The sequence below is a fragment of the Carlito syrichta genome, unplaced genomic scaffold (assembly GCF_000164805.1).
Source record: "Carlito syrichta isolate Samal-C Ts95f unplaced genomic scaffold, Tarsius_syrichta-2.0.1 Scaffold307691, whole genome shotgun sequence".
NCBI classification, from domain to species: domain Eukaryota; kingdom Metazoa; phylum Chordata; class Mammalia; order Primates; family Tarsiidae; genus Carlito; species Carlito syrichta.
The window spans coordinates 659,036-672,157 of NW_007251787.1; the positions used below are offsets into that span (position 1 = coordinate 659,036).

Genomic DNA, 13,122 nt, shown 5'->3' on the forward strand with positions numbered 1-13,122 from the left:
AAAGCACCTAGTTGTGTAGATGTGGTGGGAATATGTGGAAGATCTTTTATAATTGCCTTGAATAATTAATGAAGTAAAAATATCAAGTCATCTGTCAAAAACTAGGATAAAGAAAAATCTTTGGAATTGGAGGATAGAAAAAATGGTGTACAAATATGCCAAAGAGGGTGAGAGAGGGAAAATAGAAGGCAGGAAATATAGTAGAGTTGCCCAGCAATGTCAATAACTTGCTTAATGTTAATTGTAATGAATTTTAGTTAAGACCAGTTATCATAGAAGTTATTATATATGTATGTATGTATGCATGTATGTATTTATTTCTTTATTTTTACCAGTGAAGTTCAGCTACATGGGTGCTCAGTGCAAGAACAAATTGATTTGACCAACATTGGTATTATATCAGGTAAAATAGGGGCACATGGATTAAAGATAACTGCAAAGCAATAAATAAAATAATAATCCATGAAATTTTAACAGGGTGGGAAGGAAAGTGAGGACAGAATGGGGTGCAGCATAAGATTCCAAAAATGATAAAAACAAACATAGATATAGAATATAGAACTTTGTAAGTTGAGGAGTCAGTTGGCTTAGGATACCATTTAAAATGAGCTAGAAAAATAAAAAACCCAGCACTTAAAAAATAAAATGAAAGAAGATATCTCATTTCTACATGAAACACAGATCAAAAGCATGGGAATAAGAAATGTTAATTTTCTATATGAAGAATATTTAAAACTCTACTGAAATATGTAGAAGAAAACAAACATTTTCTTTTAAATCATACTTTTAAAAGAAACCTTACATTCTGTAAATACTAAGTATAGTGTCTCTCTAAATTTTTATGAATACAATAAAAAGAATGTCTAAAGAATAATAATCTAGCATGTGATAGCATAAGGTAGTAGCAGTGTAAGACATTTTTATTATTCAGTATATGGTGTTGAGATGATGGACTAGTTATTGGGAATAAAAAAGTTAATTCCAACTTGGTTTTAAGAAGTAAATTTGGCCCTTCCCATGAATTCAACCAACTGTAGATTAAAAAAATATTCAGAAAGAAAAGTTGTCTTTACTAAACATGTACATACTTTTTTCTTTATCATTATTCCCTAAACAATACATTTACATCGAATTTACATTTGATTTAGTATTATATGTAATCTAGAAATGATTTAAAGTATATGGAAGGATGTGTATAGGTAATATGCAAATACTGCATCGTTTTATGTGAAGGACTTGAGCATCCATGGATTTTTATATCCACAGAGCATCCTGGAACAAAGCCCCTCGAATACTGATGAACAACTGTACACCTTTGTTTCTTACAATGGAATAAATTCCAGATGAAACAAATATTGAAGTGTAAGAAGTATAGAAGAAAAACAGCATGGGTACGTACTTTTAAAAAAATAATCCTAGCCAGGCTCGGTGGCTCAGCCTGTAATCCCGCACCTTTGGGAGGCTGAGGTGAGTGGATTGCCTGAGCCCGCGGGTTCGAGACCCGCCTGGGCAGCGAGACCTCATTTCTACAATAAATCAAAAAATTAGCCAGACGTGGTAGCGCGCGCCTGTAGTTCCAGCTACTAGGAAAGCTGAGGTGGAAGGATCGCTGGAGCCCAGCAGGTCAAGGCTGCAGTGGCCGGGAGCAGCCACTGCACTCCAGTCTGGGCAACAGAGTGAGACTCCAACTCAAAAAAAATAAAAAATAAAAATTAAAACATTAAAAAAAATCTTGTAGAAGTCCCCTTTAAGTAATAAAGTTTAATACCTAGAGATAAATACATAAATATAATACTGAAAAAATTTCAAACCCGGTTAAAATGATAAATGGGGGAAATATATTTGCAACATATATGATAAAAGGCATATTTCCTTATCTTAGCACTCACAGGAAAAAGACAACTCACAGTATGAAAAACAAGCAAGATATATAAATGGACATTCACAGCAAATAAAGTACAGATGGCTAATAAGCATATGAAAAGATACTCAACCTCATTTATATTTAAAGAAATAAAAATTCAAAGAAAAAAATAAAAACTATTTCTATCTATTTCTATCTATCAGTTTGCCAAATTTTTAGAGTTGGTAATACCCGTGGTTGGTGAAGTGTGGGTGAGGCGTCATTCTCAGTGTTGCTGAGTGTAAATAGACATCTTACTATGGTTTCAATTTGGCACCAGCTATTTAAGCTTTTGAATGCACATATCATTGACCAAGGAATTTTACTTTCAGGACTGTATCCTATAGATATGCTGCTAGAAGTGCACAATTATATATGAACAATAAACTACAGCTCTTTATGGATGAAAGAAATGTAACTTGGAATTTTAAAAAGAAGTATATCTCAAAAAGAACATATACTCTATAACATATTATATAGCTCAAAAATAGGTATAATTAAACAAGTATGGTTTAAATATACAAGATCTGACAATTAAGTTCATGAACTGTACAAACAGCTCAGGAAGATTTTTATAGCCTTGGTATATCAGTGTCTCACAGCTATGTTCATGTCAAAGGGTAGTAGTGTCTTGTTGAATGGCATTCATTATCATTGTTGCATGGTTTTGTTTGCAGTTGCAAGAGTGCCGGAGCTTGAATTAGAGTAACAGAAAAACATTAAATTCTTGTTCAACTTGGCAAGAGTGGAAGTGAAATCAGGACATATTAGTCCAAGTTTATGCCATGAAGAAAACAGCCATATGCAAATGGACTAGATGTTTTTCTGAGGGGAGAGAAAGCATCACTGATGAAGAGAAGTCAAGGTGGCCAGTAATGAGTAGATCTGATGATCATTACAAAAATTCATCAAATTGTCATCAAAATCACTGGCTGATTATGAGAAGCATAGCAGACCAAATAAATGTCAGTAGAGAAACAGATCTTAACAGAAAATATTGGTATGAGAAAGGTGTGTGCAAAAATGGTCCCAAAGAACCTCTTGCATCACAACAATGCACCAGAGCACACAGCACTGTCTGTGAGAGACTTTTTAGCCAATAAGCAAATAAGTGCATTGGAACACCCTCCCTACTCACCTGATCTGGCCCCCAGTGACTTTTTTATTTACTTGAAGATAAAGGAAATATTGAAAGGAAGACATTTTGATGACATTCAGGACATTAAGGGTAATATGGCAGCAGCTCTGAGGTCCATTCCAAACTCTTTGGAACTCTTTGCTTTGACAGGTAGACTAGACACTGGTGCCAGGGTATAGTTTCCCAAGGCAAGTACTTTCAAGGTAACTCTAGTGATACTCAGCATTGAGGTATGTAGCAAATCTTCTAGGATGAGTACATGAACTTAATTGTCAGACCTCATTCACACATACATAATAAAAGTACAAAAAATAGTTCCAGCTACTTGGAAAACTGAGGTGGAAGGATCACCTGAGTCCAACAGGTCAAGGCTGCAGTGGCCGTGAGCATGCCACTGCACTCCAGCCTGGATGATAGAGTGAAATGCCAACTCAAAAAAAAATAAGTAAATAAAGTAAATTAATAAACATAAAATTAGAGTAATAGTAACCACTGATGTGGGTGAGGGACATACTGTGAAGAGACAGAGTGATGGAAAACATAAATGCTTAAGTAAGTATAGCTCTTGAGTTGATTGAGCAATGAGTTCCTAAAGGTTTTATTGTTATGCTTCACAACTTAAACACAATATTTTTATATTCAAAGCATAAAATATATATATATATATATGAAAAAAGATAACACAATATGCCAAGCCTATATATGGACACATAAACTTTAGGTAAGTCACAACTAGTGGCTTCTTGTCTGCCTGGCCAGAGCTTTGTTAAATTTGAAAATTGTTTGGAAACTTTTGTTTGCCCTTTTTAGTTATCTTCTCATCCACTAAATGTATATCTTTTATATTTTTCAACTCAAATTAATACCACTTCAAGTTTCCAATATTAGATTAACAGTTGACTTAGAATTTCCCTTTTTGGGGTCTTACATTTCCCTTCATTTTTCTAAGAATTCATGTAACTTAAACATTCCAAAGGGCGATCAGGTTTACATAAACATCTACACAGGAAGAGTCTAGGGTTTAGTTAGTCTGATTTTGATTTTTCTTCCTGTTTCACTTTGAAAACAGCTCTGTATAAACTGCCAAAGAGAAGATACTGGCCATCTGCTAATTTACTGTGGCAGATTATATGTTTAAAAAATGAACATACATCTCTCCTTCCACATGTTCTCATTACTGCATGCCATTCACCCATTAAGGGATGAAATCTTTATTCCCTCTCCTTGAAACTAGGTAGGCCTTTTTTTACTGCTTGACCAAAACAGTGAGGAAACCCAGGCCATGTAGAAAGATTATGAATAGATACTTCAGTTAACAGCTAGTATCAACTAACTGGCATGTGGCAAGCTCTAGCTACTACCTGACCTTACACGAAAGACCCTGTGTTTTCAGTATAAGCAATTATGGACATAGTTATAGTTATGCATATGGACAATCCTACCTACTCAGTGCTAAGTGGAGATAAAGGCACTAAGTGTAGATCCCAGGGATGTGGCACTTCCTACTCAGCTCTGTCAGTTGTTGATACAGCCAGACCTTGAGAAACCTGCCAACCAGGAGTCAGAGGTTGTTTGACCATCAGCCTCCCAACAGACCCCTAACCACTGTCCTCCTTCATTTCCTGGTTATTTGTAAACATAGGATTCTGCTAGATTCATTTTCTTTAACACTTCAAACATGAAAGGACACCTCTTTTACTGGAAAACAACATTACTAGTACATCTACCCCTAACATGGACTCCTAATTTTTTTCCAAGGAGATTGCTGCAAAGCAAAGTTGTCCCTACACAGTTTCTGTTTTGTTAAACCATCCTAATCATCTCTGCTGAAAGAGGCTTTATAGTTATTTCCCATTTGGGAGAGGGTGGCTCTTTGTGACTAGGTGCTAATTTGTGATTCCAGGAGTAAACAGGGTAACAATTTGGCCTCTCACTAGAGCAGGAAAACAAAACTACACATTTAATCAACAGAGTAGCCCAACAATGGAGGGCTATGCAATCCTAATTTGACCCCCAAATCATTGCCAGTAATAGTACAGATGAAGGTAACACTCAGCTGTGAACAACAAGGAACAAGGTTGTAATGTCTGCTTTATCAGTGATAATTAAAATGGTTTGAGTTTTCTAAGAAACTCTAGCTTGGCTATTCTAGAAAATGTTGTTAATGTTCTTATATTTGCTATAAACTTTTAATTTTATAATTTTCTAAATTTAAAAGTTACCATAAATTCAGTAGAGAAGGAAGAACAGGAAATACAAGAAGAAGAAAAAAGAATGAGCATAGGGGCATTTTTCAAATTTATGAAGATATGAATGAATGCAAGCACTTTTGCCAAGTGTGGAAAAATTAACTTAGAGGAGAATTGGCAGGATTTGCGAATGAGATAGATATATTAAAAAACAGAACACAGTAACTAAGGCTGGGGCAGAGAAACCAGTGTGGAGATAACCTCAGACTGAGTTTGTGAAGTTCAGGGTATTTAGCCATTTGTCTAATGATCCCTTAGGATGATATCCAGCTCAGGTTTGTTTAGTGCAGTAACTCTGATCCTGGCCTCATACACAGAAAATTCAGTAGAATTCATACTACTGAATTTTGATCTTCCACCTCTGAATCCCACAGGGCAAAAACTATAACCAGAATTGACTTTTTTAGCTCAGAGAAGAAAAAAAAAAACAACAGCGTCTAATATTGAGCACAGCTCTTATCTACAGGGAGAGTTACACAGTTTCCTGAAATCCAAGACAGTGTTCTTAGCTAGCGCTCACTTGGGTTTTGTAACCATGGTTTTCCACGACTCAACTATATAAAAATAGAATATTTATTTAAAAAATAAAACATGACAAATAAGCCACTGCTGTTTCTACTTGCAGTGAAACTTGCCTCAAGACTCCCAAAGCACAGGTTCATATAATCTGGTAAATATTCCCCACACATAACGAGGTCCCATGGTACAGGATGTCTACTTCCTTCTAGTCCCAGAGTGATTCTCAAGGGTGTTAAGTGAATGGCACCTAGAAACTATGGAGGTTGCTTTTCAGAGGGCCTTTATTTGGTGTCAAAAGCTCCTCCTTCAACTGGAGAAAATATCTAGTATCCATAAAGCCCTCAGTAACTTTCCTTCTACCTCCATTCTTGGACTGGCCCTAAGACAGATGGAATGACCACATTCAGATGCCTTTTATTCATGTTCTTGATTTGTGAATACTTGTGATCAACGGGTCACATCTCTGCCCTTTACCTCCATTTTTCTGTTGAGCCACAGATTTGCAGGGAGAGAAGTAAGTGTGATTTGGAAAAAGAATTCAATGGTTAGCAGAAGGAGTCGTATAGGAATAAACTACTTGTATGAGCTTTTAATCATTGTTAAAGGGCAAATTATATTAAATTGGAAATGGTCCTGGTGTCTATGAATATTTGGGTTTTCCTCGATTTATTATTTTCCAAGATCTCCTGTTAATCCTAAAGAATAAGGGCTTCCTAGTGTTAAAGAGTATCTTGACTAATATGGTATTAAAGGATCAGCTCTGCCACTTATCAGCTATGCTTCCTTATCTATATTCTTGTCTTCAGACAACTCATAGTCCACAGAGACATGGTTTATAAAGCTTCATAAAGCATGTTTACAGTTACTTACCATGCTGCACACATCACAAACAACTCTCCCTGTCAAGAAATGGTCTCTGACGTCTAACATAAAATTTATTTTTTGCAACCCCATCTGATTTCCTTTTATATCATGCTCTGAGAAGTTGAAGCACAACTGTGGACCAATTGCTTATAAATACTTTTTTTGCAGATTTCCTTATGAAAAGTGGTGCATTTCTGAAAAATAGAGAAATTAAACTTAATCTTAAAAGCACTAAAGAAGTCTTCTTTTGTAATTTTCTCAATAGTAAATTATTTGGTAATGTAGCCCATTTGCTTTGCTTTCAGCAAAATGCACTTTTAAGACAACTCCATCATTCTATTACTGAATTTATTTTTTTAAGCTAACCTTTTACATAATTATATATTGGTCAGTAACAGGGTAAAGGCAACTAGCAAAGTTTCACTGCCAGTATATTTTCCAATTACTTGTTAATAATATTATGTTTTCTTCCAGTGTTATAATGTTATAATTCCGATGTTAAAATTTAGCCCAATTATTTGGATGTTTGTTGCTGTCACAGTCACAGACATCATGAAAAGGCATACAAAGGTTAAAAACATTCACACTTTCTCTTCTTTGAAGAAAATCTCACTGTAGGACCCAGCATTCTATTTGTTAAGGAGCAATTTGTGTGGAGAAGCAATGACTTATAGTGATTCTACCAGTGGATATTTGTTCCCTACATCGGACTGGTCCCCCTGGGGTACTAAAGAGAGGGAATGCATGGCTCCTGTCTAGCTGTGGAGGGGACAGTTCTTAAATGCAGTTTTATGCAGTAGGAGAAGCAACAGACATGGAGTCAGAAGACAGGTGTTCCAAGTCTTTATTTAGTACTTTGACACTTGTGTCCATGGGTAATTCCCTAATCAGTGCTGATCTTCAGTTTTTGTATATGAAAAGAAACAGTAATCTTTGTTCTCCCTGTTGATAGTAATAAAATTAAATAATGTATGCAAACCTGTTTTGCAGTCACAAAAAAGCCAGTAACAGTTTATGCTACCTATATGGGCTCAGAAGGAGAGAAAGTAAGGAGAAAAATATTTTTTTTATAGGATATGGGCTTGGTTGGGCTTTAAAAAGTGGCTGGCTTCTAGGAAAGACGTGTAGAACAGAGTTGAGAGGAACAGTATCACCAGATTCAAAAGACTGGGATGAGAATATAGGTGGAAGGCACTGTAAGGAGGGCTCTTCTCAAACCCTAGAAGTTCAGGAATTTGTAGGTAGCTACAGAGTCTGGAACTCTGCATTACATCACCGACCTTGAGTGTGTTCAATATTTTAAAATACATTTTATTTATTTTTTACTATTTTTAGACTCATGGGGTACATGTGAGGACTTGTTACATAGGTATATTGCATGAAAGTGAGGACTGAGCCTTGGACAAAGGACATGAACAGATGCTTATCAAAGGAAGACATAAAAGCAACCAACAAAATATGAAAAAATGCTCAGCATCACTAATCATCAGAGAAATTCAAATTTTAATACACATTTTAATATAAGGATTATACTTAGTATAAATTTTTTCTATCAACAGTTATATGTTGTCATCCACATGAAGATGAAGAAACTGGTTCTAGAGATAAGTCCCTGTGCAAAATAAGTTAGCCTATTCTAGAACTAGGAAATGAGTTTACAACATTAGAGTCTAAGTCCATGTACTTTGTTATTATGAGAAAATAATGTTTCTCCACTTTCCACTCCTAAAATAAATAAGTATGAATGTGAATATTAATCAGAGGAGACCTAAGATAGATTAACCACAAGAATTTGTCCAGGCTACCATTTGACAGATATCATTCATCTAGGTCCCTTATATAATGTTTTCTTTCTTAGATACCTTCTATGATTTAATGAAGAAAGAGAATCAGCCGGGCTTGGTGGCTCAGCCTGTAATCCCGTGCCTTTGGGAGGCTGAGGTGAGTGGATTGCCTGAGCCTGCAGGCTCGAGACCCGCCTGGGCAGCAAGACCTCATCTCTACGATAAATCAAAAAATCAGCTGGGCGTGGTAGCGCACGCCTGTAATTCCGGCTACTCGGAAGGCTGAGGCTGAAGTATCGCTGGATCCCAGCAGGCGAGGCTGTGGTGGCCGGGAGTGGCCACTGCACTCCAGTCTGGGCGACCGAGTGAGACTCCAACTCAAAAAAAAAAAAAAGAGAATCACACTTTGGTGAGTGAGTTTATTTTTTAAGGTTTTTCCAGTTTCCACGAACACCAACCTACCCTCTTCGTTGTGTTTCTTACATTGTACATATTCACCCTGGCAGGCAATGTCATTATTGTGACCATCATTAGCCTTGACCATCACCTTCACATCCCCATGTACTTCTTCCTTAGCATGCTGTCAGCTTCAGAGACTGTGTACACACTTATCATTATACCAAGGATGCTCTTTAACCTTATAGGCCTTAGTCAGTCCATTTCCTTGGCAAGTTGTGCCACTCAGATGTTCTTCTTCATTACCTTGGCCATCAACAACTGCTTCCTGCTCACAGCAATGGGGTATGACCACTATGTGGACATCTGCAGCCCCCTGAGGTACTCAGTCATCATGAGCAAGAGAGTGTGTGACCAGCTAGTGTGGGGGGCTTGCAGCATTGGGCTGATTGTGTCAGCTGTGTTCAGGCTGCCCTTCTGCACCACAGAGGCGGCCCACTTCTTCTATGACATCCAACCCGTGACGAAGCTCTCCTGCATTGACACCACTGTCAATGAGATCCTGACTGTGGTCATCAGTGTGCTGGTGATCTTGATTCCCATGGGTTTTGTCTTCATCTCCTACATCCTCATCAACTCCAACATACTCAACATTGCCTCTGCCAAGGACAGGAAAAAGGCCTTTGCCACCTGTGCTTCTCATATCACTGTAGTCATTGTCCACTATGGCTGTGCCTCCATTGCCTACCTCAAGCCCCGAGTCAGAGAACACCAGAGATCAGGATCAGTTGATCTCAGTGACCTGCACTGTCCTCACTCCCCTACTAAGCCCTGTGGTGTACACCCTGAGGAACAAGGAGGTTGAAGATGCTCTGTGTAGGGCTATAGATCGAAAATTCTCCTAATAGGGTGGAACCATTTCAAAGAGAGTCTCAGAAGATTCTCTAAACAGGAAAAAATGGAGCACTGCCCACCATCAATAGAGTTAAAATTCTGGAGCTTATTAAGCAGTGGCTATTTGAGGGAAAGAACAAAGGAACTATAAATTCAGCTTCTTGGGAAAGGAAGAAGGTTCTCCAAAGAACGAACAAGCCTACCTCTCACAAAAGAACAAGGATAGTGTGGGGTGTGAATAAAGAAGAAAGAACTCGATGGTGTTGGGAAGTAGATGGGCTGGTTGTCTAGGCAGACAGGGACAGGATAAGATCAAAATAGCAGACAAAACTAATGAGAGGAGGCTGCTCTAAGGCAAGGCTAAAGTTTAAAATATATCTATAACACTTCTTGAAAATTGTGTTTCCTTTTACTTATTTAGAGCTGTATAGGTTTAAAGATCTAATTGAAGTAATTTCTTTATGGGCAATTAAAGTTTTCTTTTTTTAATTTTGAAACCCTAAATAAAGTGAATATCAGAGACAATAATCATCTATAAAATTTAGCAGCCTTTGAAGTTTGGGACTTTTTCATATAAGTTCCTGATTGACCATAATAGAAAATGAATACCTATGTTTTCAGGATTATATAAAAGAAATATGTTTTGAAAAATGGTTAAAACCCCTTGGTGATCTAGTTTAAAAAAGAGGTAGCACCAAGTAATCACATCAGCATTTGTACTATGAGACGATGCAAAGGTTATTGATGATATTCTGTGTGAGTGTCTGAACCCAGTAAAAAGACATTGAAATTGCTTTTGGAGGTCAGGCGTGGTGGCTCAGCTTGTAATCTCGGCTGAGAGATAAGGGAGGCCAAGACGAGAAGATTGCCTGGGCCCGGAGGTTTGAGACCAGCCTGGGCAACTGGGTGAGACCTCGTCTCTACAATAAATCACAAAAATTACCTAGGTGTGGTGGTGTGTGTCTGTAGTTCCAGCTACTTGGAAGGCTAAGGTGGAAGGATCACCTCAGCCTAGCAAGTCAAGAGTGCGGTGGCCGTGAGCGTGCCACTGCACTCCATCCTGGGCGACAGAATGAGACTCCAACTCAAAAACAAAAAAATTGCTTTTGGAGATTCATGTAGAACACATAAAAGGAACTAGTGAATGGCAGTCAAAGAAGGAATCTGAAGCAGAGATTAGCGAGATGAAAGAATTGGAAGGAATTGCATGGGTAAAGTGAATGTAGTAATCTGGTAACTCAGTGACTCAACAAAATAAAAAGACTCACAAAACCATCAATCTTATCATTTAAGATCTTTTAGGATCCGAACATTGCCCTTCACTGGTCATCTCCACTTCCACAACCCCCCTTCCCTATATCTGTCATCCACCTCCACATATTCCACAATCCAACAATACCAAGTGACCTATGGTTTCCCATTTCACATGGCATACTTTTATGCTTTCCACTTAATGAAAATCCCTTACTGCTATATCCTCACTGCCCACTCACCAGAGTGTTCTTCCATTTATTTTGAAATGCCAACCTGAGGTATCTCTCTTTTTACGAACCCTCTAATAGATACTCATGAAGAAAAAGCCACTTCTTCTTACCCCACAACCTCCAAATTCACGTATATATTCATATATGACTATAGTGAACATTTCCTACAATGTCTTTATGAATGAAAACGTGAAAAGGGCAGCCAGTGGTGCTGTAACTTGGTGAAATCTTACCTAGGTAGACAGTTACACCCACTGCTTAATGTCTCACTTGTACAAAGTGATGAGCTTTTCATAGGCCATGTTCTCCCTCACGTTAATTTTAAAAGGTAGGGCTGTGTCCAAATATTTTAATTTTTCAAATAGCTCATTATGGTTCAGTCCTACATAAGATTCAAGAACGTTTTAGGATATATTTATGGTGAAATGCAATGAGACAATATATTCAAAATATATTTACCCAATAATTGCCAATTTTCATTCAATTAATACAAATATTTTACTTTTACTTTAGAGTGTAGCCTCAAAAATGCTGCCGTGTACGTTCGACCTTCTCAGTAATAGCTAATCTACATTTGCAAACTTAGTTGGCTATTTAAAATGTTGGCTAGCAATTTTTAGAGTTCAGCAGAATGAAGTGGAAAGAATATAAACATTTGAAGAAAAAGACCCCATTTTCAGTCCTGGCTCTACTTATTTACCATATGTAGTTGAATGAAATATTTAATTCTCTGAGCCTAAGTTTCCCTTTCTGTAAAACTCATATTCAAAGTTTCTTGTGAAACATGTGAGACCATAAATATAAAAATCATTGGCAAATGACAAAACAGGCAATTGTTCATTATTTTTGTTAGAATAAGAAAACAGCTACAGATTGCATAAAACTGAATCTTTCCCTATCTGCAAAATGGGGTTATCAGTCCTTGCACTATTTTTTGTTGGTTTTGTTGTTGTTTATGTTGTTGGGCTGTTGCAAGAATCAGCTACACTAGAATAAACACAGTAGAAATTGTTGCAATAACTGCAGGAAGTATGAAGAAATATAATATATTATTATCATTATCTTCACTATTATTAGCTAATATAGTCCCTATGTTCTTACTGCTCCAATTTTTCCTGGGCATTTTATATTATTTTACTAATTAATTTTTTTGCTTCCTCCCACATACTTTAAAGTCATAATTACGATTGCATCTTTCATTAAGTCATATTATTTGTCATATTATTTTATTATTAGGTCATATTATTTTGTTCCCTTATAAAAGAATATTTTCAAAATTTTGCTTTATTATCTTTTGTTAACTATTCCAGTAGTTAATGCCTACCCTCTTGCTCCAAACTGAGCATCTTTTTTCCTGCTACATTGATGAATTTTAAACTCTTTACCATGATTCACCACCCAAATACAAAATGTATATTATTGCAAAACCCAATGTGTATGTGTACATTTGTATGTGTATACATATACACACATATACAAACTAAAATGCAACATTCACAAAATAGTGCTTAACCTCACTACACACAATTCATTCTGGTTTTTCTTATTCTAGTCAATTCTGTTTTATCCTATTTAATTTTATTTAAACAACGTTAATGAATAGAAGTGCATCTTATATATACTTTGACTAAATGCTCAATTGTTGAGAGTTAAAATCTATATTTAACTAAAGTCAATGCTAAAACCCAATATCAGCAGACTGTATTTCTCAGGTATTAAAATATTATTTTAAAATAATAAAATTTAATATTTAAACATTTGACATTTTAGAGGAAGAGCATTTAGTCTTTGTTGTCAGCTTCTAAACTATTCTAGCAGTCATTAAAACATATTCATGACACTAGATAGAGGTTCATTTTCTAACAGAAGAACAAAATAATAGAGCAGCAAA

At 36.5% G+C, this 13,122-nt stretch overlaps 1 pseudogene; it reads left to right on the forward strand.

Moving 5' to 3' along the window:
* The first annotated feature begins 8,848 nt into the window (after positions 1-8,848).
* On the forward strand, positions 8,849-9,758 carry LOC103266957 (annotated as a pseudogene).
* The last annotated feature ends 3,364 nt before the right edge of the window (positions 9,759-13,122 follow it).